This window comes from Rhinolophus ferrumequinum (assembly GCF_004115265.2).
Source record: "Rhinolophus ferrumequinum isolate MPI-CBG mRhiFer1 chromosome 15 unlocalized genomic scaffold, mRhiFer1_v1.p scaffold_54_arrow_ctg1_1, whole genome shotgun sequence".
NCBI classification, from domain to species: domain Eukaryota; kingdom Metazoa; phylum Chordata; class Mammalia; order Chiroptera; family Rhinolophidae; genus Rhinolophus; species Rhinolophus ferrumequinum.
In genome coordinates, this window is record NW_022680357.1 from 6,853,626 (window position 1) to 6,881,545 (window position 27,920).

The 27,920-nt window shown below is 44.9% G+C and overlaps 1 protein-coding gene across 8 annotated transcripts in view; it reads left to right on the forward strand.

Moving 5' to 3' along the window:
- Positions 1-27,920, forward strand: part of RBFOX1 (RNA binding fox-1 homolog 1) — a 1,406,067-nt gene that overhangs the window by 2,979 nt on the left and 1,375,168 nt on the right. The window contains exon 2 of one of the 8 annotated variants that reach the window (XM_033101471.1): positions 3,886-4,030. The exons of the other annotated variants lie outside the window; for them this stretch is intronic. The gene's annotated coding sequence lies outside the window, so the exon portion shown is untranslated. The remainder of the gene's footprint in view (positions 1-3,885; positions 4,031-27,920) is intronic. 8 annotated transcript variants of the gene reach the window in all.

Sequence of the window (27,920 nt, forward strand, 5' to 3'; positions counted from 1 at the left end):
AAACCCCAACCTTCCCCGAGAGAACGCTGGCCTGACCTCTGCTCATCCAGTCTCCACGTGTTCTGAGGAGAGTGGGTAACGTGCCACCCGCTGGTGGGGTGTAGGCGAGTGGCCTTACGCCATCTCAACAAGCTCAGCTGCCCTGAAGTGAAGTTTTTGCAACAGTATGCATTTCTTTTCATTGTCGGGAAGGCCTGCTTCTCCTCAGCCTCCAGTGACGAAAGTATCCTCTTAGTAAACACTACTTTCCTCAGCATACACTGTCTGTCTTTCACGTCACCCAGTGTTTTCCACTCAGCAACGAGCCAAAACGTGGGTCTGCGTCGATCTCTCCTCCAGGAATTGACCCCCTCTGCCCTATTTTCTCTTCATGATAATTGATGCTATTTTTTTACTTGCTCCTGTCAGGTCTGAGCACAGGCCTTTTAGACATTCTCATGTCTCTGATGACTTTTTTTTTTTAAACAAGTTTAGCCTTTTCAGTTCAAGCCATACCGAATGGTTAGATTTTATAAAATTCCTTTTAGATAAGGTTGTTTTTTTTTTTCATCTAGAAAATTGGGTCTGCCCTGTATAAATATATCTGACATTTCACCTTTCCAAAAATTAGACCATTTGATTTGCATGCTTTAAGCTGACGTCTGGAGTAATGAACACATTCCGAGAGGGAAATCGAACCTGACACAGAAATACTTTGGGGATACAGCGATTTCCCAGGGGCGTATATGACGCCTGTTGGAATCCAAGTGCCTTTGCTCTGAAGGACACAGGCCAGCTCGTCCTGCCCCTGCCACCCAGCATGGAGCTACACAGTAAGCGTGTGTCACACGTTCAGACTGGTTGACTTTGCTAAAATCATCCAGTCATTTGTCCCATTCACATTCCGCCATCTGGCCTGAGACAAGACTCTTGTTGTGCCAAAGACCTGGAACTGGGAGATGATGTTTTTAGGGAAGCTGTGAGGCTCTCCCCAATGCCTGCCTCTATTATTTAATTTACCGCCTCAAGGCACAAGTGTAAATATTAAAGCTTTAATTAAAGAATCAATCAGTGAAGGACCTTGAGAATGAGGGGCACCCAGCACCTTCAGATGACTTCAGCGGCGACCGCGGTCAGCCTGGGTCGTAGGCTCTGGGGTTCTGATAACGAATGACACACGGACTTAATAGGAGGGACAGGTGTCCTCATACGTGGTGTCTGTTGTTGCTCTGAGTACCATCATTACCGTGTCATTGGTCACTAGACATGTGGAGATGTGGGGACCTGCCTGCTACTACCGATGGGTGTGTCTGTCGGGGGGGAGGAGTGGCTCACGCAGTCAGTGTTTATCCAGGACGTACTCCACGCCAGAAGTTCTGCTCGGGGAACAACGCCAAGGGGAATGTTCCTTTCTTGGAGCTTCTGTTGTCATGGAGGAAGCCAGACAATAAGCAAGGGATGGAAATACATTTCGATAAGGATAACGACAAGGGTTACAAAAATGGTAATGTGACAGACGGCAGAGATGGCGTGGAGGAGCGTTCCAAAGAGGAGAGAGCTGAGCTGAGATCTGAGTGAAATGAAGTCACTGATACATCTCAAGCTACATATTCATACCGTCAGTATTTATTGAGCATCTACCTATCGATGCTCAAACACTTGAAATCCACACTGAGTAGTACATACAGACACCCCGGCCCCCCTGGGGCTTGTGTTCCAAGGTGGGAATCTACATAAAGAGAGTGTCAGAGAGAGGGAGCAGCACGTGCAAAGGTCCTGAGGTTGCCGCAGTCATAACACTGTGCGGATCCAGTTGGAGCCTGGTAAGGAGTCTGGACATTATTCCAGTGGGAAGCCTTTAGAAGGTTTCTTGCAGAGAACTGCCATGATATATGTTGTTTGGCTTAAACGGCATGGGAAACACTGTCTGATGTTTTTGAGAAGAGTTAACAAGCAAGCATGCCTTCTCGGCCTGCCAGCTTTTGTCTCCAAATTTTGATTCATGTCCGTGACCATATTTGGTCTGTGGACTTCCTGGCTTCTGGAAGCGTAAGTCCTGTAACATCAAAGAAATTCAGCTTCATTTCCCCCTCCTTTGGGGACTTAAACGCCTCCACTCAAGAAGGGAGATTAGTTTATAGGGAAAAGAACCTCAAGTTTCTCAGTAATACTTGTGTGGGGGTGAAACACGGAGCTTGTGTGTCCTAACTCAGTGGTTCTTTCCTCAGGCATCCCTTCAAAGAAGCAACACCCCCATCCCCGCCCTCTCACACACACACACTTTCCTGTGGCTTGGCCAACATCTCTTCTGCACACAGATCCCCTTTATTGCTCATCTGTTCCAGTAGGTTCCCTTTCAGAGTGTGGCCACGTGTTTCTCCCACAGGTAGATGGGACGATGGCTATTGACAGGAAGAAGTGAGTTGTTTTGCCAGAGCCCTGAGTGCTCCTGACGTTGTCTGTTTTGGGAGCCTCTTCTGACCTTGGATGGTGGAGAGTTTGGACATCTGGACAGTTCAACTTCCCACCTTTGATCCCCGAACCTGTCTCGTTATCCACAACCCTGGAATTCTGTCATTGGCCGTTCGATACGCTGTAGTGATAATAAGTTTGTTTTGAACACTTCCTACACGACGCAGGCTGTGCTAAGGTCTCTACCTGCACTGCTGGGTAGTGAGCTGTGTTTTCCTGACTTGATCCTCTTCCCAACCTCCCCCGTCCCCCACCTGGTTCCCATCGGACCCATCCTTCAGGGTACAACTCAGAATTCCTTCCCTCTCAGGGCAACCCTCCCTCTTTCCCTGTGTGGATTCTCCTTCCTGACAGCCATCCCCCGGACGGCTTTATATTTACGTGAGTGACTTTATCTTCTCACTTTCTCTTACTCCCTGGATGGTAAACGCAGTTGGGCCGTGGGCGCACCTGGTTCAGACATCACTGTATCCTGGCATCTAGCACAGTGGTTGGCATAAACACACGACGTGGAAATAATGGATTATTCCATTTGATCCTTCTCGCACACTGGGAGGTGGATTCTTTTCATATCCCCATTCTGCAGGTAGAGAGTGAGGAGTAGGCAGGCGTAAGCACTGTCTCGGGACGCAGGTCAGTGGCAGGCACACCCAGGAGTTTGATGGTCTGAGTCCATAGCCCTGATGCGAACTGCTGCCTTTGTAAGAGGCTCGGGAGGGTGGAAGCAGTGCCGTCCAGTTGTTAGGGGGCTTCGCTGCTTAGTTTGGGTTGCTCTGAGAAATGAGGCATCAGAGGCACAAAGAGGAAACGTGGCACCTGCTTCTATATGCCCCAACATCTCTTTATCGTCATATATGAGTGGCCCATGCCGGTGCAATCTGGCTCTTGTTTTGCTGTTTCTCTCCTTGGCGCCCTGCGGCCCTGGCTGCCCACAGCACCTGAGGGCCCTGTCTCCAGGCTCTCGCTCTGAGCCATTCTGCAGGGAGCTTGTGGGCCATCTATCTAGATACAGGCAGCCCCTGGAGATCATACTCAGGCAGAGCTTGTGCTGCTCTGGGAAGCACTAAGTGCTGTTTGCAAACCGTCACGCCCCTCATCAAAGCATCGTCATCTGAGTCAGCTCCCCTTTCATGTTTTTCTGAGGACAAAAGTAGACCTTCGCCAGCATAATAGATCAACTGGTACAATCATTTTGTTTGTTGCTGTGTCTTGTCTTTCCTCGAGACGCCTCTTTTCTGTGAATTTTGGAATAAAGAGAGAGGCAGAGATGAGGGTTGGGACTCGGGTTTCGAAATCGTCTTCTTTGTATCATCATTTCCGTAAGAACTACCATTTGATGGAAGCTCCTTCTGTGCTAGAGCATGGGGAAAGGATGCTGTGTAAACATCACTTTGTTAACTCTATTGCAAACCCTTTATCATCCCCATTTTACAGATGGGGGAACTGAGACCCAAAGACTAAGTTGCAGACTCCCGCCGTTACTTCCAGAGACCTGTGCTTATCTCTTCCACTCTGCACTGAGAGGGCAGGCTGGGCGTCGAGGGGAACAGCAGAGGAAACATTACGAGACACTCAGCAGGTAGGAGGTGATACAGGGCAGTGGTGAGGATCGCAGAGGCAGACTGTCCAGCTTCAAATCCCAGCTCCTTGACCTTTGACCTTAACCTCTGAGCCTCAGTCTCCCCCTATAAAGAGATAATAATTATTCCTACATTGCAGGGTCAGTTTGACGATTCATCAACCTTGTACATTTTTTGAGCACATCCTGTGTGTTCAGAAGCAGGGCTTGCTATGATAATAACGACAATTATTGTTGTCATTTCATAATAATAATAATAATATCCTTATTATTATTGTTGGTTGCTGGCTAGAATTTCACAGTCTCTCAAGGCAGCGCATGGGCCCCAAAATGTGCTTCCTGCATGTTCGTCTTGACTGTCACCGAGATGATAGATTGAGAGTGAAAGGGGAAGAACCCATAATAGCTGCAAATGGAGAGCTGAGGGACTCGACAGACCCGAGTCTCTGTGTGGAGTTCTGCCTACAGAGGACTGCTGACAGCGGCCATATGCACGGGCTCTGATTGATTGGCAGAGAGAAACACTCATTTATTAGACTCGTTATGAAAAGTGACAGAGCAGGGAATCAAGCGGCTGATTCACCATCAGCAGCCCTGGTCAGATCCCAGTGGGACGAGCTGTGTGTCTGGTCCCCTTGGGACCAGCCCACTGTCTTGGTTCTGGGGTCGTTGCCTGTGTTCTAGCGTGAGTCTCTGCAAGAGGCCCTGAGAATGCGGCGTGCCTTCTTGGGTCTTTCTGAAGGGAAGGCTGACCCGTGGCGTGACTCACGGCCAGGGTGCTGTCTTGGAGAGGTGGGTCCCCTTCAGGATGCTGCTGATTGTAAAGGTTTGATGAGATGATGGAGAAATTCCCAAAGGGAAGGACAGTCATTCCTGCTGGCATGGGTTGGGACCGTTCAGGAGTTTCCTTGGGGAGAATAGGGAGGCTCATTGAGCTCTCTCCTTGAAAACATGAGGCTCTTCATGGAGGACCTTTTCAGTTTTGATTTGGGGAGTTCGGTTCAGTCTGAATGACAGCAAATAAGATGCTGGCTTAATAAGGAGAAAAGAGCCTTGCTTTTCAGGAGGATGGCACTTTGGCCTAAGCTAACGAAGTTATTTTGGAGTCAGGAAAGCTTCAAGAAGACCAAGCTCCCTGGGACCAAAGGTATGAAAGGACAGGCTTTGGGGCCAGGCATAGCTACCCTTTAAGTCCAGATTGTGTCGCTTTCTAGCTGTGTGACTTTGGGCAAGTGACTGTACTTCTCTGAGTCTCCATTTCCCTGTCTACAAAATGATAGGTGATTCTGCCTCTGTCACTGAGGACGGATGCTGCTGCAGAGTGAGGTAAGTTAAGCAGCTGTCACACAGACCTCTGAGAGTCATCAGTGCTGCTCCATTTATTTACCTTGTAACATTCAGATAAGAGCTTCTCATGCCAAGACGCTGTGATACACAAGTTTTCGTAAATCACATGTCCCTGATTCTTGGAAAGGTATTTTGTTTTCTAGTGAATTTCATTTGTTTCTGTGAAACTTGCGTAGCTGTAGTCTGTGTGAATTTGCCACAGTGTTTGAAAGTTTATAATGAGGACAAAGAAACATTCACTCCACTCCACAAACATGGTTCCAGTGTGTTGTGCTTTTGCTCCTGTCAATTTATAACAAGAAAGATAAGAAAGCCATTGGATCCCGTATTTTTTATAAAATAGATATTATATATGCACGCAGGAAAAGGAGAGACCATTTAAACTACAGTTTTTGAGTGCTTACAGCTGAGTCCAACACTTGAAGAAACATATTGTTGTCAAAAGCAAACGAGGGGAACCAAGAAAGACTTCAAACTCTGAATAATCCACACTTCCTGCTGGTATTTGCTGCAATGCTATTTCTGAGGGCTCCATTGGGTATCACTGTGTGATCTCTGTTTTCAGGGTCAGGAAGGTTCCTCCTTTCCTGAGGAACTGATTGGTATTTATATAGCAGACACTCCCAATGGAACAACAGATCATGTTCCCTTTTCCCATAGCCTGCCAGGAAGCTCAGGGCTGATTTTACAGTCCAGTATGGGATTTGCTGCCGTAGGTTTTGCATATTAACCTCACCGTTGACTCCATTTTCCTTCTCTACCTTTCATGGTTACCCTGTATTATAATTTATGTGGCGCATTTTGTTTTTTAGAAAAATTGTCATCATAAGGTGCCTAAAATAAATACATGTAAAATACATAAAAGTTGGAAGGCATAAATAAATTGCAGCCCGTTAAAACAGGAATTGCTGGGAAATAGGACAGGATAGGCAGTTCTTGGTATGTTGAGCTAAATCTGGAATAAAGGTGTGTCATTCTGAGTCCCAGCAGTGCAAATGGACACAATTTCTTATTTCCTCCCATTTTTTTTTCTTAAAACGTGTGCGTGTGTGTGTATACGTGCATATGTGTGTCTGTAGCACTATATGTGATGCATAGATTCAGTGTTACAGGGCCATCCGTTGCTTTCTCTTGTTTTCAACGAGAATTTTCAGTCCCAGGCTGTGTGTGAGACTCTGAGGACATTGTATTGGGACGATGTGTGGAGCACTGACCAGCAGGCCTCTGTCTCATGCGGCTTAGTTTCTCGGAGGAGACCAGCACCCAACCTGAAAAGGAAGAAACAGACAACATAATTACCTAGTATAATAAGTATTAAGATGCAAACAGCATGGGCAGTAATGTGAAAAGGGTGGAGGCCATATTAGGTCTGATTTAGGGAGTTGGGCTCAGTCTGAATGACAGCAAATAAGACGCTGCCTTAATAAGGAGAAAAGAGCCTTGCTTTTCAGGAGGATGGCACTTTGGCCTAAGCTAATGAAGTTATTTTGGAGTCAGGAAAGCTTCAGGAAGACCAAACTCCCCGGGACTAAAGGTGTGAAAGGACAGGCTTTGGGGCCAGGCATAGCTACCCTTTTAAGTCCAGGTTATGTCTCCAAGGAGAGACAGCCAGGTGACATTTGAGCTGAGACCTGGAGAAGGATAAGGACGGGGGAGATGGAGAGGGCAGAGGCTGTGGTGGCCAGAGGTGCCAGTGTCTTTGGAATCCCCAGGAGGTGTCCCCAGAGGCTCGCAGGGAGGACGCCCAGGAGAGGACTCGGCCTGGGGCAGCGGTGACCAGGTTCTTGTCTCCGCACAAGAAAGAATTCAAGAGCGAGACAGAAGCAGGAAAGCACAGGGAGGGTATTGAAACGAAGGTACACACTTGACAGGGAAGTGAGGATGAGCTCAGAGTTTTGAGTCAGGGGCAGAAGAAGTCCTGACCGGGGGTATTTGTACCCCCAGGAGCGGGATTTGGGAAGATCCCATCAATGAGGCTCCTCAGTTTCCTCTCAGTAGGTGGGATCCTCCTTTCCTGCTCTTTCTTCCTTATTTGGCGCCTCTGGAACTGTCAGGGCATCAGCCACATGATGGAAGTTGAAGTAGCCGCAATGCAAATGAGATGATAATGACATTAAAATTAGCTAAAAGTCAGGTCCTGGTCATAGGGATCAGCCTTGCTAGATGAAACTGGTTCTTGTTCTTTTCCAACGGCAGGTGCCAGATACAGTCCCTTGGTATTTGTGTAACCAGTGAGGCACCTCACGTTGTATCCTGGAGAGGGTGGGCGGTTTCCTAGGCTACCTGTCCTGCCTCAGAAGGGGCACCTCTGCACATCCTGAAAATTGCAAGGTGGCCCACGTTCCCCGGAGCAGCGGGAGCCAGCGTGTTGATGCAGTCGGAGAAGCTGCAGAGGCCAGAAGGGGCGGCCTATTCCTGTAGCCCCATGTTCTTTCTTTCTGAAATGCTCGTACCATTACTCATAGATGTGTTAAAGATGAATGTGTACGTGTGTGCCTGGGCGTGTGTGTGTTGCAGGAAGAAGAGTGGGAGCAGAGGGCAGTACGGTAATGGTGTGATATCGGCTGTGACTTGAGAACCCACGAGAAGGAGGAGCAGTGGCAGCTGGTCATTCTGCTTATTACATGTCCAGGCCAGAGCTCTGTTCAGTCTCACATCCTCCCTACACCAGTGATGCGTGTGTTTCTAGGGACGTTTGCAGAGTCACACCTTCTTAGGAGGTAGAGCCACACCTTACCTCACTGGACACCTTCATAACATCCATAAAGTTTAATGAGAAGACAGAATTCGTTTTTTCACCTTAGACCACCCCTGAATTGTCCCCCCACCCCCCAACCCCCAATGGCTCTGTGTCACTATCAGTGATTTAAAAAAAAAATTAGGAAATGCCTTTGGGACCTCAGCATTTTTGAGTCTGTTTTCAAGTGATTTTTTTGTTTGTTTTGTGTTTTACCTCTTCTAAAATTGACATTTTAGGCACCCTCCCTTTTTACTCATGGTTTTAGTTCTGCAGCTTCTTTGGTTCTGAGTTTTGGAAACAGGAATGTTTTATTTTATTTTCCTTGTTCTTCTAGCACAGGGAGTGTTGTTACCCTCTATTCCTTCTTTGTTCACCATCTCGAGACCAGGATGGGTGGCAGTCCCATTGACAGAAATAAGATCAGGGACACAGCTCACAGATTTTGTATCTTGCTCAACTCTTCTGCTTATTAGGGGGAAACAAGTAAAATTTTTCATTTCCTGGAGCTCCGGATTGCTTTGTTGAAAGAAGGGAGGGACTCTACTCCAGGAGAAAGAGGTTCTTAGGCTTTCTTTTCCTTGATGATTTTCTCTTTACATAATTTGGGGAGCATATTGGGGCATCTTAGTCCTGGTAAGCCATCAGTGTGCCTCAGTGCCCGAGAATAAATGGAGAACAGTGTCTGGAATGAATGCTTGTCTTAAAAAAAGTTTATGAAATGCCAGCAGATGTCAGTGTACCCTTGCCATTTTATATTTTTTCCCTCTTAACTTTTTTAAAGCAACATTAATTATTTTCAGTAGCGGCAACACACACACAGACACACACACACGGACATTCTCTAGTCATCAATTAAGAAAACATGAAGCAACATTTTTTTTTTAGGTCTGGGGCTGGGGGAGACCAGCAGAACTCCTTTCATAAGGCGAATCCTCTACACTGTCTAAATATGTAATATACCTTTGTCTTTTCCCAAAATAATAGTGTCAGAATTCAAAGCCTAGTGTAAGTTTTATTTATTTTTTTCCCTTCATTCCACGCCGTTGTTCGGAAACTAATAATAGTCCGGGATCCAGTTCAGCTTTGAGCCAACTGACACTGCTAATTGATACAGCCCTTCAGGTAGGGGGTGGGGGAAGCTTGTATATAGTCTCAGAATTTGTTGTCTGTGGTCTGTTGAGAACCTCTTGCTGTCCGTCGTCCTGAGTACAAGAAACTGTGCTAATAGCTTGCTCCTCTGCACACAGGTTTGGATTAAAAATTGGGCGCAGCGAAAGATTTGACCAAAGTGTTTAAAATTATTCATTTGAAGCAAGGGCTGATTCACCAGCATTTATAGAAATCAAGTGCAAAAGCAGGAGGCTAGTTTTGAGGCAGGGAGTGATGTATTTAGCAGGGCACATTTGATGCTTCGCTCTATTTAATAGTTTAGAAGAAAATGGCACAATACTAAAAAAAAAAAAAATGCAAAGTTATGCTGAGAAGAAAATACCTCCCTTCCGCTGGCCTCCCACCTCACCAGAGACAGCTACTCTGGTGGTTTCTCACGCGTCCTCTCATAAATCTGTTGTGCACATACACACACTTACACTGACGCAGGACAACACACAATACGCATAGGTTCGCACCTTGCCTTGTTAAAAAATTTTTAAGGGTATATTTTACGGATCCATACACATATCTTGCTTCTATTTTTGTTGATGGATGTATAGTATTCCATTATACAGTTTTCCTCTACATTATTTAATAAGTCTCCTTTTGGTGGATATTTACATTATTTCCAATACTTTGTTAATAAAATGCTGCCTTGAATACCCTTGACCACCAACCACCCATTACTGCACATGTACGTTAGTCTGTAGAATAAATTCCTAGTGATAAAATTGCTGGGTCAGAGGAGATGGTTTTACAGACACGCCAGCCCTCATGCTTTGGCTGAAATGTGTCCTTACATCTTGGTGGGTGAACAGAGTTTAGATGAAGACATACTGTGTTTCTGCTTCTGATTTGGTGACCACGGTACCAGGCGTGCGGCTGTTACACATTGTTTACCTGTTGGAATATTTGTGGTTCTTGTCATTCCTGTTTCATTTATTTATTTTTTTCTAATATTTTCCATCTGCCACATACTTTGCTGAGAGCTTAAATTCCATTTGAATTCACATTTGGTCCTGTGGCGAAGACCCGGCTGTCATCCCTGTTTCCGAGATGGGAGCCTGGGGGCTGAGAGAGGTCAAGTGCTTCACTTAGGGTCACATGGCTGGGGCCAGGTGGGGATTCAGGCTCAGAGCCCCCGAGTTTAACCACTGTGCTGTACTGCTGCAGTGTGCTTGGAACCACAGAGATCGTCTTGTTGACTTGTATCCGAGTTTTACCCGATACAAATGCGTTATTGACATTTTGGCTTGGGTATTTTTCTGGTCTTGTGGGGGGGGGGAGCTATTCTGTGCATTGCAGTATGTTTCGCAGCATCCGTCTTCTCTACTTACTAGATGCCAGTAACACCCGCGTCTGCAGCTATGACAACCAGTCTACAGCTATTGCCAAATGTCCCGGGGGCGTGCGCTGCCCCCTGCTGGAAACCAGTGACTCAGACAGAGGACATGTGCTCTGCAGGTCTGTACTGTGAGACCAGAGACATGGATGTGAGAGACTGATGGCTGATGTCACGGCTTCCCCCATTCAGTTGTCCCGGCTCGGGGACACTCGTTGAGTCCCTCCCAAGGGTAGAGCGCATGGCCTGCCCCTCCACACAAACACCAGTCAAGGAAGAAGCAAGAGGGGCCTGCTCCAGCCATCGCCGTGCTCCCTTCGGATCTCAGTAATGGTCCCAACACGACTTTGTCTTTTAAAATGTAGCTTAGAAACATCCGTGCAAAATTGCCTGGCAAAATAGACGTATATAAAAAAAATCATGTTCTCAAGTCCAGCCCACAGTTTTTTTTATTCGTGCGTTTTCATGCAGCCCTCAGCAATGCTCCGCATCACGACGGCAGGCGTGAGCCCGGAGTGACACCGCCCCCGGTACGTCCCTGTGGACGGCATTGATAACCAGCCCCCTCCCCCCATCAGAGACACGTCCCTGGAACCCTCAGTCTGTCACTCGAGGCATATACTCTCAGCCAGTTGTAATTACTTTGTGAAACGACATTTTTTTGCCAGCCTTATTACACGGTGCCTTTTGGGCCAAGAAGAAGGATTACGCCTCCAGTGAGGGAGACTTATCATGAGGAATTAGCTGATTTTTCCGTCAGTCGGAGAAACGTACTTGATGGATGTAGAGAAATGTCTATTCTCAAGACATTAGGAATGAACATTCCATTTCGTAACCATCACGGGGCACCTGCGGATGCATCCATGTCTGGGCACTTTACAGACGCTGCCCTCTGGCGGTCTGTTGCTTGTATCGTCCCGTCCCTTCCATTCTCCTTCACCCCCAAAGGATCCCCTCCCTTTAAAGCTGCATGAGGCAGCCAACGGAGTGTGAAACAAAATGCTTTGTATCCAATGGGAACCGAGACAATTCCCTTAGCAAAGGACATTCAGAAGCTGTCGGATATTCCTGGAACTGTGTCACTTCGCAGCATGGGGCATGTGAGGGAACTTGAAAGAGAAAAGGAACCGGACCATCCAACACTTGCAAAAGTGGAGTCTGATTGACAGAGGCTCCGAGGCCAGCTTGCTGACAAGGGAACGTATGTTTAAGATTGGAAAATGCTTCCAGGTGAAACCTTATAACCGTCCATTGTAGCATAATGTTGTATATCTTTGCTTGGGGGGGGGGGGCGGGGGGATAGGGACCTCCCACCGAATTGTTTGCATAGATTTGGTAACTTGAATAACCTACATGCAAATACCCACCACTGAAATAGCTTTTAACTGGTGTCCTGTTTCTGATCCTAGGAAGACAGAGCAGTGGGTCAGAAAGCTGTCTGTTGTCCTCTTTGGGACCAGTGGTAACGATTTTCCCGCTTTTAGATGGTTTAGTCCCTGTGACATAGGGACAGATGAGACAAATTACTTAGATTTCTTCGTCTGAGAAAGGAATTCCTAACCTGGGGGCCACCTGTGGACTTTGGGACTTACTGAAATTGTGTTCAAAACTGTAAGAACAAATGTTTTCATCCGAGCAGAAGGACTACACAGTGTTTTTCTTTCTTTCTTTCTTTTTTTAAATCAGATTCTCAAAGGGCTGCGGGACCCGTAGAAAATGAGGAGCCCACTTTTTTAGAATAATAACCATCCCACTATTTTTGCCGTGACCTTCACTCCACCTGTTTTTACGTTTGTAGTGGAGTTGGGTGAGGCGGCATGGGGAAGGGGCAGAGAACTCAGTGACCAGGATGAAAGGTCATGATGCGACCTTTGGAGGGACCACATTCCCTCCAAACCACATTTGGAGGGAAAGAGGTACACCTCTGATTTAGCAGTGGGAATATGGTGTTTATTTGAACCACGACTTCTGTATGTCTTAAAGTTCCATTACTGAGAAATTATCAGCCCCCAAATACAGTTGATACTGAGCTGTTAACCGCAACACCCCTACAAATGACAAGAACAGGGTTGTAAAACACTGATGCTCGTACCGCAGCCCTCAACAGCTTTGATGAGAACTGGAGATCCGAAAGGCCTTTCTGAACATGACAAGAATTGTAGCCATGCACATGAGCCTTTGGAGAAGATTCGCAACATTTCCGTGAAGTTCTTGATAGCCAGACTGCCTTGTGCCAGGTGGAGTCTCAGGCTCCAGTAAACTCTAGTAATAGCCTGTGTTTATTTTTCAATACTACTAGCTGAGTGGAGTGCTGCCATTGGTTATTCATTGGTCATCTGCTTAAAGGGGGCAGGTTTGTAGAATGCATTTCAATGGTGCAAATACTAAATGAGGAATCTTGCCTTTTGGCTTCTGTCAGTGGCCCTTCATGGAGGAGGTTAAGAAAGACTCTCCCATGGGGTCCCCATTCTTACAGATATCCCCGTTTTTTTGTCATAGTGACTCTAGAAAACATTTTCTGAACATTTTCATTTTATAAATTACCAACAGGCTACACACACACACACACACACACACAGACACAGTGTATACGCATACATTTATTTGACAGTGTGTTGGAGCCAAAGCTGTATTTATATGCAGGGCCATTGTGTCTGTCAATGTCTGTCCCAATTCTAAAATATCGCAATTAAATGAAATTTAGTGGCCTTACAAAACCTCGTCATTGGCCAACCTGTTTTAGGCAGTATATACATATTTATGAGGCACTTAGTAGGCACTTTTGTGACCCACTATTTATTAGGCAAAATAAATTTGTTTCCATGAAACCCATTTCATTTGCTTTGTAGCTTTGATTTTTGATTTGGATGAATTTGGCAGAAAAACTAAGCAGGATTATTGACTACTTGGTTGGATTTTTGGTTAGCCTCTGTATTTGAAGTCACACCCAAAAATCCCCATACATTTGAAGGGCTATGATTTTCAATACACCCAGACTCTGCTGGACCCTTGCCAGGTGGCAGCTTTGATTTTTCTGGGCCTTGATTTCTATATGGGACAAGCAACATAATATCCCACCCCAGCCAGTGTTCTCTACTCTCTTCACGCATCCTGGTTTGCAAAAATGTGAAGAAAAAAAAAATGCTGAATCCTGCAGAAAGTTTCCACTTCCCAGACCAAGCTGTGTGCATAGCAGGGAAGAGAGACCAGATGGCCAGTGGGTTGAATCAGCGGAGAACCAGCTGGGATGCAGGAGAGGGCATTTCCTCCTCCACTTCCCCAGGAGCCTGGTCAGGGCAGGTCCCGGAGCTTTGAGCAGAACAGGAGGTGTCAATGTCAAGACCTCTGTCTGGCTCTCAGGACCCTCGGACAAATAGGAGTTGGATTGGAAGCTGGCAGAAAATCTGAGGATACGCTCTTGGTTTCCTGCTTGCTGGGGGAAAAAAAAATGCCAGTGAGACAGAAGGTTTGAGGGTAAAATGCTGATGAACAGGAAATAACCATATTTCATTGCGTTAGCACCAGCTTGGAGACAAGTTCTGTGATGAGGTCACATGATTTGGGTGGTTTTAGATCCCAAAAGAAGGATTTTTTTTTTCCATTTAAAGTGAAATCTTTCTTTGCCACTGAATAATTATGTATTTCTTAGACTGCCAACTTCTGCAACCATGATGCCTAACCCCAGGTTTCACAACGGGCGTGTTAAGTTATTTTAAGGAATGTTACATGCTTTTCAAATTCATTGGTTGCTAATTAATTATTTAAAAGTGTTTTAATGGCTCTTCCTTTCTTTATCAATATATTAGTTATCTATTGCTGCATAACGGAATAAGCCAAAACTTAGCAGCTTAAAACAGCAATCATGTCAGCTCTCACAAAGGTTCTGTGGGTCAGGAATCTGGGAGCAGCTTAGCTGGTGGTTCTGAATCAGGAGTTTTCAGCCAAGACGTGGGCCGAGTCAGCCATTATCTGATGGCTCAACTGGGGCAGAAGGCTCTGCTTCCGTGTTTGTCAGCAGGCTTTAGTTCTCTGATGGCTGATGGACAGAGGCTTCAGCTGTCTGCCATGTATGTCTCTGTACAGTTGCTCACAGCATGGCAGCTTTCTTCCTCTAGAGCAAGAGATGGGGGAGAAGGGGAGAGAGACAGAGAGAGACAGACAGAGAGAGAGAGAGAGAGAGAGAGAGAGAGAGAGAGAGAGAGACAGAGAGAGACAGAGAGAGACAGAGAGAGAAAGAGAGAAGGAAAATCCCAATGACTTTTTTTTGGTACAGTTTCCGCTATCATTCGCATCTTGCATTCATGTAGCACATTTGTTACAATCAATAAACCAATATTGACACATTTTTATTAACTAAAGTCCATAATGCACATTAAAATTCATTCTTCGTGTTGCACAATTCTGTGGCGTTTTTCCAATTTTTACGTTGTAAGTTACACGTAACAAAAATTTTATTATCTTCGCCATTTTGGGGTGTTAAGTACATGATATTGTACTGGGCAGCCGTCACCACCACCCACGTCCATCACTCTGTCCATCTTGCAAAACTGAAACTATACCCTTTAAGCAATAACTCCCTTTCCCCGACCCCCAACCCCTGGCAACCACCATTCTGCTTTCTGTCTCTGTGAGTTTGACGACTCTAGGTACCTCGTATAAATGGGATCACACAGTATTTGTCTTTCTGTGACTGGCTTATTTCACTTAGCATCATGTCCTCAGGGTTCATCCATATAGCAAGTTTCCCTTTTTAAGGCTGCATAATATTCCATTGTATGCATGTAACACACTTTGCTTATCCATTCATTCATCTATGGATGAATACTTGAATTGCTTCCACATTTTAGCTGTTGTGACAATTCCACTGATTTTGATAAATACCCCATTGCAATATCATACAGAATAGTTTAAAAAATCCCCTGTGCCTCACCCCCCTGGGCCCCCACCAGCAAACCACTGGAAACCATGGATCTGTTTATTGCTTTGCCTTTCCAGAATGTTCTATAGTTGGAAGCATACAGTATGCAGGCCCTAGTCTCAGATGCACACAGCAGAATTTATGCCTTATCCTTTTGTTAGAGTTGAGTCCAGCCTACACTCAAGATGAGGGAAGTTAAACTTCACGGCTTAAACTGGGGAATACCACAGAATTTGTGGACCTATTTCACACCACCACAGTGAAGAAGATGAGCCTGGAAGCACCAGCATTTATTGAGCATCTACTAAGTGTTGGGTACCAACTAGTGTTTTATGTGCACTGTCCATTAACCATTACACTAATGCCCTGAGGTCACTGTCCTTTTTATCATCTCCATTTTTCAGATCATAGAACCGTGACTCTCTCAGGTCACACATCTTATAAGTGGCAAAGCCTGGACTCAAACTCAGGTCTGCCTGAAACCAAAGCCTATGTTTTGAAATTGTATCATGTGGCCTCCTCCTGGTCTAGGGAGAAACCTAGATCTCAGCCTTAGACAACAGGACAAAGCACGACAAAAATATTAGAAGATGCCAGTGATGTCTTCCAGTTGTCCCTCCAAAGGCATTCTTTATCCTTTTTCATGGTATTAGTTTCCTGTTGCTGCTGTAACAAATGACTACAAACTTAGTGGCTTAAAACAACACAGATTTATTATTTAAAAGTTCTAGAGTTCAGAGGTCTGACACGGGTCTCACGGGTCTAATCAAGGGGTCAGCAGGGCTACATGACTTTCAGAAGGTTTTAGGGGAGACTCCCTTCCCTTGCTTCTCCCAGATTCTAGAGGCTGACCATATTCCTTGCCTTGTGGCCTCTTCCTCCAGCTTCTAAGCCGGCATCACTTTCTTCAGACGCTCTCCTGCCTCCCTCTTCCACCTTTAAGGACCCTCGTGATTCCACCCAGATCATTCCAAACAATCTCCCTGTCTGAAGGTCAGCTGATTAGCAACCTTCATTCAACCTGCGAACTGGATCCACTGTAATTCACAAACTTAACCTGCAGGTATTCATCGATTGCTGAGATTACGTAGCAGGTGAACGTCTTTGGAGGGGACCATTATTCTGTTTTTCCTGTCCACCCGCTCTTTTCCCAAGAAGCTGGTAAATGAGAACTTCGGTCATGCTTCCTTGGCCCTTGGATTTTCATTTGCGTTCTGCGTATGGGCAGTTTTGGCAGGAGTTTGGAGGGAGAGAATTGAATGAGGTCGAGGCATTTATTGTGCTGGTACCTTCTCTGAGTGGCCTGGAGTATCCTTCCGTACAGGTCACCGCTTCTCCTCACTCAACAGCCCCCTTTCCTTCTGGAAACCCATCCTTGTTCCTTCCCCTCACCCCCTTTCGCCTGGGGATGGTAAGAGCCCTGCTACCGCTATTGTGGGGTTCCTGCACATCCTGTTTGGTTTTTTCACATTCCGTCTACACCTTTGAAAATAGTGTCTCTGTAAGTTACATCTCCTTAAGTAATCCCAATTTGAGTTTGCCATCTGTTTCCTGCGGAGAACTCGACTGATACAGTGACTAAGGATATTCATATTTAAAGTAAAAAAAAAAAAAGTGTGTGTCTTACCTTAGGGCAAGCTAATCTTTTGAAGCATGATCCTTAACGCCTTGGCAGAGACACTGACACGGGTCTGGAATCCTGCGGTGGCACGTGGCTTTCAGAAACCACGTTAAATGTCCAGGTAGAGGCCAGGCTTTTGGGCCACGTCACCAAGGGCTGCCTTATATTACTGAGCATTCTCACTTGGAAGTGCTTCCGGTGTGTCTGTGACAAAAGGTGAGGAGCTCAACAATCCCCCCAAGTCGTGGTGGGTTATGATCCTTGTCGTAGAAGAGCCGATTCTAATTTAAAAGAAAAAAGGCATTTAAAAAAAAAATCAAACAATTCTACAGGTGAGCTAATGAGCTAATTGCAGAGAGGAGTTTCAAAACATTGGCATTTCACAGGTAAACAGCATCTGCCTTTGATTAAGGTGTGAAATTTTAAAAAAGGAATGACGTTATGGGTAATATCGGAAGACAGTCTTGTACTTCAGGTGGTTTTCTTTCTTTTGTCCGATTTGAAGGAAATGATATGAAACGTCTTTATGTGTGTTTTGCAATGAGAACCATGAAAACTAGCCCCTACCAAGACCCTTCCTTGGTGTGAGTCTTGAACCCTAATTTGACTTTCCCTTCTGCGGCACAGCCTGGACCATCTTTCCAGAGCTGGGGTTTTGTCACTCTTCCCTCGTGTTTGTGCATCATTCCTTGTTTTGCTTCGGAATAAGTTTCCTCTGCATACACATACATACACAGAGTTTGGTGGTGCTTGTCTCACTGTCGATTGCACATTAGAATACCTGGGAGAGCTCTAAAAAGTACCAGTGATGCCCAGGCTATGGCCTCAGAAACTCGGACTTAATTGGCCTGGGATGGGGCATCTAAAAAGCATCCAGGTTCAGACCAATGGAACCCGAGCGGGGCTTCTCACATTTTAATGGGCAGGCATGTCACCCGAGAGTCTTGTTAAAATGCAGGTGCTGATTCAGTAAGTCTGGGGGTCAGGGCTGAGAGTCTGAGATGATAATAAACTTCGGAGTGATGCTGAAGCTGCCGATCCAGAGGACATACTCTGAGTACGAAGGAGACAGAACGTCTAGATGGTTACTGATGACGTCTCAGGGTGGCCGGAAGTTCATGTTTGGTCTTTGGGGGCTTGAAGAAGGCTCGGAGAGTTCTCTGAGATGCAGAAATTGTGTAGTGTAATTTGGCTTTTGGAGTGAGAGACTCGATGGAGCCTTTGATAGAAATACACAGCCAGGCCTCTTTTCATTCATTCATTCAGTGAAAGAATGGACAGCTCTGTACACTGGGCATCTTTTAGGTGTTGAACATAGATCAATGACAAAGGGAAATGAGGTTCTTTTTGCCAGGGAAGGGAGTGGGAAAGAGATGCTTCCCAAGTAAAGACGAGTCAACGAGAGAAATGCACCATGAACAACATACAGCATGATGTGTCAGGGCATTCTCTAGGCCAGGGGTGTCCACACTTTTTTCAACGTTTTTCACCAAGGGCCGTATGCGGTGAAATACACAAACAGCCGGGCCACTCACTCGAGGTGAAGTACGTATTGCCTCACCTGGTTTATTTAAGTAAACTACATATAGTTTTGGAATTTGTTGCAGGCCAATTACCAGTGGATTGCGGGCCGCAGTTGGCCCGCGGGCCGCAGTTTGGACACGCAGGTGGAGGCTGTGCGTATGCAGTTTAATTTGCTGCCAGAGGTAAGGTCAGCAGTGGGAGTTTCTCTGAAGAGATGACGTTCTGGCTAAGACATGAAGGGTGAGAATGAGGCGTGCAAAGACCCTGGCGAGGGAGGGTGGATACCATTCCAGGAAAAGAGAAGAGCAAAGGCCATGAGGGAGGAATGGGATGGGTTTAAGGGGAACAGCATATCCTTGGTGTAGTGAGTGACGGGGTGACCTAGATGGACAAGTGGGGACAGGACAGGTCATGCATGCGGTGGCACATCAGGATAAGGACTTAGAGTTCTTCCCTAAGCACCAAGAGAAACCCATTGAGGATGGTTTGAAGCAAAGACGAGACATAGTCTGACTTATGTGTTAAAATGATCGTTTTGCTTGCTATGTGGCAGATATACGTGAGGGAAGAGTGTCAAAAGCAGACACAGGGAAGCCAGTGAGTAGACTCAGAATAACCCAAATGAGCGATGATGGTGGCCAGTCCTAGACAAATGGCAGGAGGGATGGATATAATTGGGTAGTGACACTGACAGATAGAGGCGTGGAGGGAAGGGAGGAAACCAGGGTGACTCCTAGCAAGTGAGTAAACGGCCGTGGTTTACTCAAATGGAGAAGACTAGTAGAAAAACCAATTTGTAGGGCTTGTCAAGACTCAAGAGTGCCGCTTTGGACACGTTTGAGATGCCGATGAAACTTTCAAGTGTGAATTCAAAAACAGAGTTTATACCTAAGTCTAGAGCTCAGGGAGGAAGTCAAGTCTGCAGATAGAATTTTAGGGGAGCTATCCATGCATCATATTAAAAGTCATCTTACTGAATGAGTTTTCAAGGACAGAGAATGTAGCTAGATGCCAAGGAAATATCATGGTGCTATAGAAATACTGGCTCATGGTTAGGGAGGCAAACTGTAGATCCTTCTAGAGACTCCTCTTGGCCTGGGTTCTCAGACCAAGGTAGCCTCTGCAGCTATTTCCATAACTAGTTGTAAACTTGCAGTAAACATTATTTCCCAGACATGAAACATCTGGCCACAGTCAATATAATTTTAAATGACGTTGGCTTTGTCTAGATGTTTCTCTCTCGGAGGGACAAACTGTGAGGAAACAGACATTATGCTGGATGATTATGGAGGGTGGGAGAAATAAGCTTGCTGGTGCCTTGGCCAGATGTCTAAGTATATGGTAAACGGAGTTAATGGATGTTGGGGAAGAGAAACACATGTACGTCGTTGGCATCCTTTCAGCAAAGCCAGGCAAGGTTGCTGAGGAAGGACGCAGCGGCTGGAGATGGAGCTGAAGATGTATTCTTGGACCCAAGGAGGCACGCAGAGGACACATTATCATATGGAATGATTACTTGGCTAATGAGCCTTGAGGGGCAGGCAAATTGACTCCAAAACAAATTAAACCAGCACCTGACATTCTAATGTTCTTTATAAACAAGTGGTGATGTCAGTGTGTGTGCGTGTGTGTCTGTATGTATGTGTTTCCTTGTACCAGCCCACTTATTTAGAACCAACCCCACACAAATATTCAGAATTAGATTGACCCAGTATTGATACCCTGCCTGAGGATGGGTTTCGGCTTTTAGAGATAGCCTTTCCCTGTTCTTCTTGGCAGATCATGAAACATGAAATTTCTCTGAAAAGCTCATCCCTTTGAATTGTGTTCCCGAGGAAAGAAGCCAGATGCCACATGACCAAAGCTTTAGAAAACTCTGGGATTTTTGGTGATGGGCATAAAAAGCCTGGCTGCCTTCCATTTGCAAGGAGGGCAGGCCCAGCAGGCAACAGGCAGAAATGCAGATAAAGAAAAGGAAGGTGGGGTAAAGGATGATCTCACAGCTGGAATTATTTAAGCCCCCAATGGAATGGTTTAGGGTTAGTGAAATCACCTGAGAGGGAGCCTTGTAAGGGTAGGTGCGCTTACTTAGTATCCGTGTATTAAATCCTTGCTACTTTCCGACTTTGTTTTAAAGGTTTTGTGTCCATTAGCTCATTTAACTCCACAACAACCACACAAGGAGGCGGTCCGCAGCCTAGGATTTTGCCTCAAGTAAAAGTTGGAGCCTGGGAGTGGAACTCAGGCAGTTACTTACAGTTCAGAGTCCCATTTGCTACAAGAGAGAGGAAATGCTCACTGAACAAAGATAGAAGAAAATGCTACATAGATTTTAAAGTGGTTTTAATGTAAAATAAATACAGCCATTTATAGCAGGGTTAATAAGTGCCAGGAAGTTTACCATACAATTGCCTTATAGAATCTGGTTTAATCTTTACACAAGCTTCACAGGATAGGTCTGTGATTATTTTAATTTTACATCTGAGGAAGTTGGCTCAGGACAGCTTGGTGACCAAGGTCAGGCAGCTAAACTTGGTTGAGCCGGGATTTGAATTCTGATCTTTGTCTGTATGGTGCATGACTTCAAACATTATTCAGTAATCCATGTACGGCTCTGGCGAGACGTCTGTTTTCCTCTCCCAAATCCAACAGTCCAGGATGTATACTCTGTACTCGCTGAAGTTCACTAATGTCTGGCAGACAGCAATCTGCATATACAGTCTAACTTGTAGTCCATTTTTCTTCTCAATATCTCAAAGACCTTTCCAGTAATCAGGACCTCTGAATTCTCTCTCTGTAGCCTCTGGTGCTTATTTCTGTTTAAGAGCCGCTCACCTCGGCCAGATACGAGGAGCCTACCAAATTGCCATTTCTTCTATTCTGCCACTGAAATTTCATTATTTAATGATCCCGGTCATAAGACTGGACACATATTTCTGGATTAAAGTATGTGCCTTCTCAAATGATGTACCCCAGAAAGGTTATTAGTAATAAAGGTAGCATTAAGACACCACAAATAACTCTGTAACCTTGCTTGGGCTTAATGTGTTCCCTGCAGGAAATTTTATTTGCAGTAAACTCTTAAAATTCATCTCACTTTGAATATACGGTGACCTTCAGTGACCCTTACCAGTCATTACATGCCCATGACCTTTCCAAAGTTGAGAAGGGTAGTTGCAATAGCTTTTGGGTATTAATACCTGTGAGACGTAGATATGGTTTTCATTCTTTTCTACTGATAATTAATTCATGTACTTTAAAGCCATCGCACTATTTCTCGTGTGACACAATCTGTGATGGTTTCATAAGGGCATGGGTATAAATGGTTATCTTGGCTAACGTGGGTTTCCATCATTTTTAGATGCTGCTTTCTATAGCATTATTTAGATGGGCCTAGATTTGGGATGAACAGTGCCAGGCTGTCAGATAGTCGATCATCATTTTGCTCAACGTCATCTTATGTCCTTTTCTGTGTGTGTGTGTGTGTGTGTGTGTGTGTGTGTGTGTGTGTGTGTGTTTAAAGAAACTTTTTATTATGCAAAACTTAAAGCATATACAAAAGTAGGAAAAAAAAGCCTGAAGGACTGCCATACAGCCCTCAGGTGGATTCAATAATTATCAAGGTATGGTTAAGCTTGTTTTATCTATGCCCTTGACTTCTCTCCCTCCCCACTCTCAGACACCCTGGCATTGTTTCTGTAAATATTTCAGTTTGCATTTCTAAAGGTTAAGAAGTTTTTTGCTTTCTCTTTTACGAATTTTAGTGTAATTGAATTTTTATTGTGGTAAGAACACTTACCACAATAATCTGCCCTCTTAACACTTTGTAAAGTGCAAATACAATATTGTTAACTACAGATACAATGTTGTATAGCAGATCTCTAGAAGGTGCTCTTCTCTCTTGGCTAAATCTTTATACCTGTTGGACAGACACGCCCCATTTCTCCCTCCCCCCCCCAGCCCCTGGCAGCCCCCATTCTATTCTCTTGCTTCCCTTGAGTTTGTCTGTGCTAGGTACTTCATATAAGTGGTATCATGCAGTAATTGTCCTTCTCTGTCTGGCTTATTTCACTTAGAATAATGTCCTCCAGGTTCTCCATGCCGCATGTGGGGAAGGTTTCCTTTGGGGGGGGTTTAAATAATATCCCACTGAATGCACAGACCACATTGTCTTTACCCATTCATCCACTGATGGATATTTAAAGTGTTTCCATATCTTGGATGTTGTAAGTAATGCTGTAGTGAACACTGGAGTGCAGATATCTCTTCGGAATCCTGATTACGGTTCTTTTGGGTAATATGATATTGCTGAATCATGTTAGTAATTCAATTTTTAGTTTTTTGAGGAACCTCCAGACTGTTTTCCATTGTGCCTGCACCATTTTACATTCTCACCAACAGCCAACAGCGTATAGGGGCTCCGATTTCTCAGCATCGTTGCCAATAATTGTTACCTTTTGTTCTTTTAATAATACGCATCCTTTATCTAATATAACCATAACACCTACTAAATATTAATAGTGATTCTTTCGTATCACCAATTATTAAATCATTGTTTCAGTATCCACCCTCAGTGTCACTTTTGAAAATAGTTTGTTATTTCGTAAAAGGGTCGAGATAACTAACAGATTAGGGATTGGTTGATTCTTTAAAAGGCTCTTTTAATCTGTTTTAAGAATCTTTTCATCAGTCTGATTGCAACATTTTTGTTTGTTTTGACAGTGTTCTTTGTAGTTGTTGCTGATGTTGTTGAAGTAGACAGATTGTTTTCCATGCAGCATTTCCCTGTCTGGTGTTTGTTGATTGCATCCCTGTGGTGTAGTTTCACATATTCCCTATTTCTGTATTTCTTTTAAATTGGTGGATGGTTCCAGAGTCTTGGTTAGCTGCAAGTTCAATTTCTTTAGTAGTTTCTTCTTCCAGGAAGAGGCCCAGAATATCAGGTTGTCTCCCTTTTTGTGACGCTGTAACTTTGATGCTCAATATCTAGGCCAGTGAATTCTCCAGGGGTTGCAAAATGGTGATATTCTAATTTTATCCTTCTTTCTTCCTGGATTTACTGGAATACTTCTTAAAAAGAAGTTCCCCAATCTACTAGTAGGATATTCAAAGGTACAGCTTGTATGGGACGTACAGGAAAAATATTTGATGTTCCCTTTTTGTTTTCAAATTAATGAGTTGGTTAATTTGCATATTCCCATGGTGACCATATATATTTTTTAATATTATTTTAAACTCAAGGACTGAAGTTGTTATGTTCATCAATGCTGAGATTATTCAATCGTTGACCATCGGGAGCATCTTCAAGTTGCCTCATGAGTCCTTTTAATATGACTGGCTTATCTTTGATGGCTTGTTATCTAGGATGACGTGGTAATCCCAATTTATCCTGCACAAGTCCTACCAGTGACCTGGAAAATCCATTTCCTCAAGGACTTCTAAGCTGTAGCAGTGTTTCAGGATCGCTCTCTGGGTACTGGGGACATCCTGTGAAGTCTTAAAGGAACCCCATGACCTCTTCCCCAAACAACCATCTTCTCCTGTTAACCTATATCCACAGCCCCTCCATCCACCCGGGTCCTCAGGCGAGAAAGTTCCAAGTCACCTTTTCTTCATCTTTCCTCTCACAGCCTGTGCTGTCTGTCCTTCCTCTTCCCATTTCCACTGCCAGGATCAGACCTCCACATTGCCTCACCTGGGCTGATGGGTCTGACCCCTCACAAACGACATCCAGTCCCCATACGGGAGTCCAAGTCCGTTTTATGACAAACACAACAGAAAAGGAAGGCAATGCAAAAACAAAGCTAATCTTGCCATGCCCTTGCTCAAAAACCATCTCTGACTCCCTACTACCTCCAGACAGCTCCACGTTCTAGTGTGCTGTTTGGGCTGTCGCAGATTTTGATGGCCTTCTGTTCCTAAGCCAGTAACCCACCACTTCCTTCCATCGCATTCACCACAGGGATTCGTTCATAGGTCTTCTGACTTTGCTCACACTCCTCCCATACCCCAGATATCTGTGTTCCTTCCTCCACCTCAGCCAAGAGCAGGCAGAAACCTAGGTCAAAGCTTTCTTTAATTGCTTCTTTTCTGGGAAGCCTTTCCCCGAGCTCTCTGGCCACAAGGACTTGCTCCCTCTAGCTCACTCCTTTAACACTTTGCGTCCTCAACCTCTATGTGCCTTGGTTTCCTAATCTGTAGAATGGGATGATAATAAAGTATGTGTATCACGGAGGTGTGGCGGCATTAGATGAGATTGTCACTGACACTGCCAAAGAAGCTGGCTTGAGCACCTTGTGAGTTCATCACAAATACTAGCTGATTGTGCTGTTTTTAGCGGTGATAATGTTTGTAGTAGCAATATTTGTGGCTGCCTCTATTACTATCTTAGAGCCCTGCAGTTTCACCTGGGTCTAGCTTTTCCTTTAAATTGGACACATCTTCCTTCAGGTCAGGGGTGTCATCTTAGCAATTTTTAATTTTGAATCATTGGGACTGAACAGTATCTTGCACACAGCCGGCCCTCAGTACTTATCTGCAAATTGTTATGCCATGGATATAGCGGGATTTGTACAAGGGCTCATGAGATCATTCCTGCCCTCCCTCACCCCTAACCCCGTCCCCCAATCTTGCATCTGGTTGGAAACAGTAAACAAATAATAGCATCTGGTACCAAAAAGCGTCAAAATGCAGGAAGTGCAACGCAAGTGTGAAAGAGCAGAAAAAGAAAGGAATGGGTCAAAGCCATTCTTTCCAGGAGGAGAGTCAGACCTAAGGGGTTGGATAAAGGGGAGCAGGGCGATTCCTTCGAGGAGGAGAAAGAGTCCTTACGTTAGTGCAGACATGAGAGGAGGCTGTGCCCTCCGTGTCTGAATGTAAATAAATCAAGAAACTGTTTGGGCCTTCGGACGCAGGAGCAGTAGCCACAGCTTTATCTTTGGGGGGTGGAAATGATGTATTCAATCAGTGGTCAGATTCACCACTGTACCCCAGATAAAGTTAAGTCGTTAACATGCTCTTCTGCCTGTAATCTGTCCCCACACATAGGAGAGCTTTCCGGGTCTTTGATGGTGTTTTCCCGTGTCTTAGTCTGTGCCTTGCTTGTGCGTCCCAAATGACACCCCTCGGTGGGGTTGTAACTGAGGGAACACTCCGATGTGTGTGCGGGAAGCTGAAATCTCAGGCTCCTCCCTCACGTACCAAATTTATGTTTCATATTTTGGTTTGTAGTGATCTGCTTATTAGCAAACACAATAGAAAATGCTGGGTGGGGCAGGGAAGAATTATAATTATATACTCTTAATATAATTATGATAATGTAATTATAATGATTATCTTATACATTATGTTATATACAGAGGGTGCCAAAAAAAATGTATACACATTGAAGCAAGGGAAAAAACTATTAAAATTGTAATACTCAATATATATTGATAACAAAAGATAAATATAAGTCATGTGTATACATGTATATATACATGTGTATACATTTTGGGGGCACCTCCATATTTATGCCATAGGTTATATAATATACAATGTATCGTATTATAATATCTATTATATACTGTATATATATACATAATATATGCATTTATGTAAATAATATAGGAATAAAAGCATAATTCTGTATCACAAAAGTAGCTGGCACGTTTTGAGCTCATATTGTGTACCCAAAATTGGTGTAAACACTTGGTGTGAACATTGTGTGACCCCCAGTGTCCGGCTCCCCGACTTTCGCGCTTGACAGACAGACTCCAGCTTTAAGAGTTAATGCAACATGTTCCAGGTCAAATGAGGGCTCCGATGAGGAAACACCGTGTTCCATCTGGACTAACTTTCTTATTAGATCTAGGCAAGTGCAAACTGGAGAAAAGAATGGCAATTTTTTTGTTGCTGTTTGTTTAGAACCAGTTAGTAGAATGAAAATTCTTATTCAAATCTTGCACTCCCCTCCGCTGTTGAAGTTATGATGTTTCTGAGCATGAAATCACAGGTTTGCTTGCGTCTTCCCCGACAATTTGTCGATGGACACGATTCTACCTTGTCCACTGGCTACTGTGCCGCATTTAGCCAGGGGCTACTACTGGCTGTTTACAATTTTGGATTGTTCCTATCTAGCTACACAGGTAGCATATAGAATCATGTGTGACAGTCAGAGGGCTGTGTGTGAGGATGGTGCTTCCTGCAGAATCTTTTCTATGGCACAAAACTTCCCCACAGATCTTTTGTAGTATTTCAGAATGAGTCAAAGCTTTGTCCTGTCTGACCGGATCTTTCAGAAGCATTTACTGTTATTTTTCTCATTTAAAATAGGCATTCTGTCTATTGTACTTGCAGCCGTTGCTGTGAAGCGACTAGGACTTGCTAATCTCTGAGGAAACAGAATTGAACGAGGCACAGTTCCTCCTCTCAGGGGAGAGTGCGTCCTGGGAAGGGAGGGAGACAGTAAAGAAAAGGGAAACGATTGTGGTGGGGGAGCCAAGGCCTCAGCAGGAGGAATCAGCCAGCAAGAAAACTGAATGAGGGAGGGGCCGGGGTCAGGGCCCAGCAGGTGAGATACAGGGAATTTCACTTTATCATAGAAAACTTGGGAACACAGAAGCGTACCCCGTTAAGGAGCCTAACCCACAACCCCAGTCACTCTGGTATTTTGCCGAGTGCTTGGTTTGTCTGATCTCCTATGGGTGCACACTTAGGATTTGTTCCCCCCTAACATATGAAATAGCTCCCTGATTTTGAAAACGCTTCTTTTATGTACTTGGTGACAGAATTTGTTTCATTCCTTTGCTTTCGGTGAAGGTTTCGGGAGCAAAGTGGGCAGCTCGGGTTGCGCTCGCCAAAGTTCAGTCCTGCCAGTGGGCTGCCAGGAAAGGAAGCTCTGTCGGAACGGCGTCTTGGTTTTGCGTCAGTGAGATCTCTCTCCGAGGTCATGTCAATGTCGCTGAGCTCCTCCAGGGCCCTCTCTCACCTGAGGGTTTGCCACGTTTTGGACAAAGGTATAGGGATGAAGCAAGGAGGCGGGAAGTGCATCTGCTAAGCGGACTGGGTTCAAACGTGAGCGTTGGAACGTGGGAAGCACCAGAGTCAGAATTTGGATCATCGAATAGGGTACTTGATTTTCTCTGTCCTCTTCCTCTTCTTCCTTCTTCTCCTCTCCCCTGCAGTGTCTTTTCTGTCTCTCTTTCCTTCTCCTCCCTCTCCTCTCCCCTTCACTTCCTCCTCTCTTCCTCTTTAATCTCCTCTCTT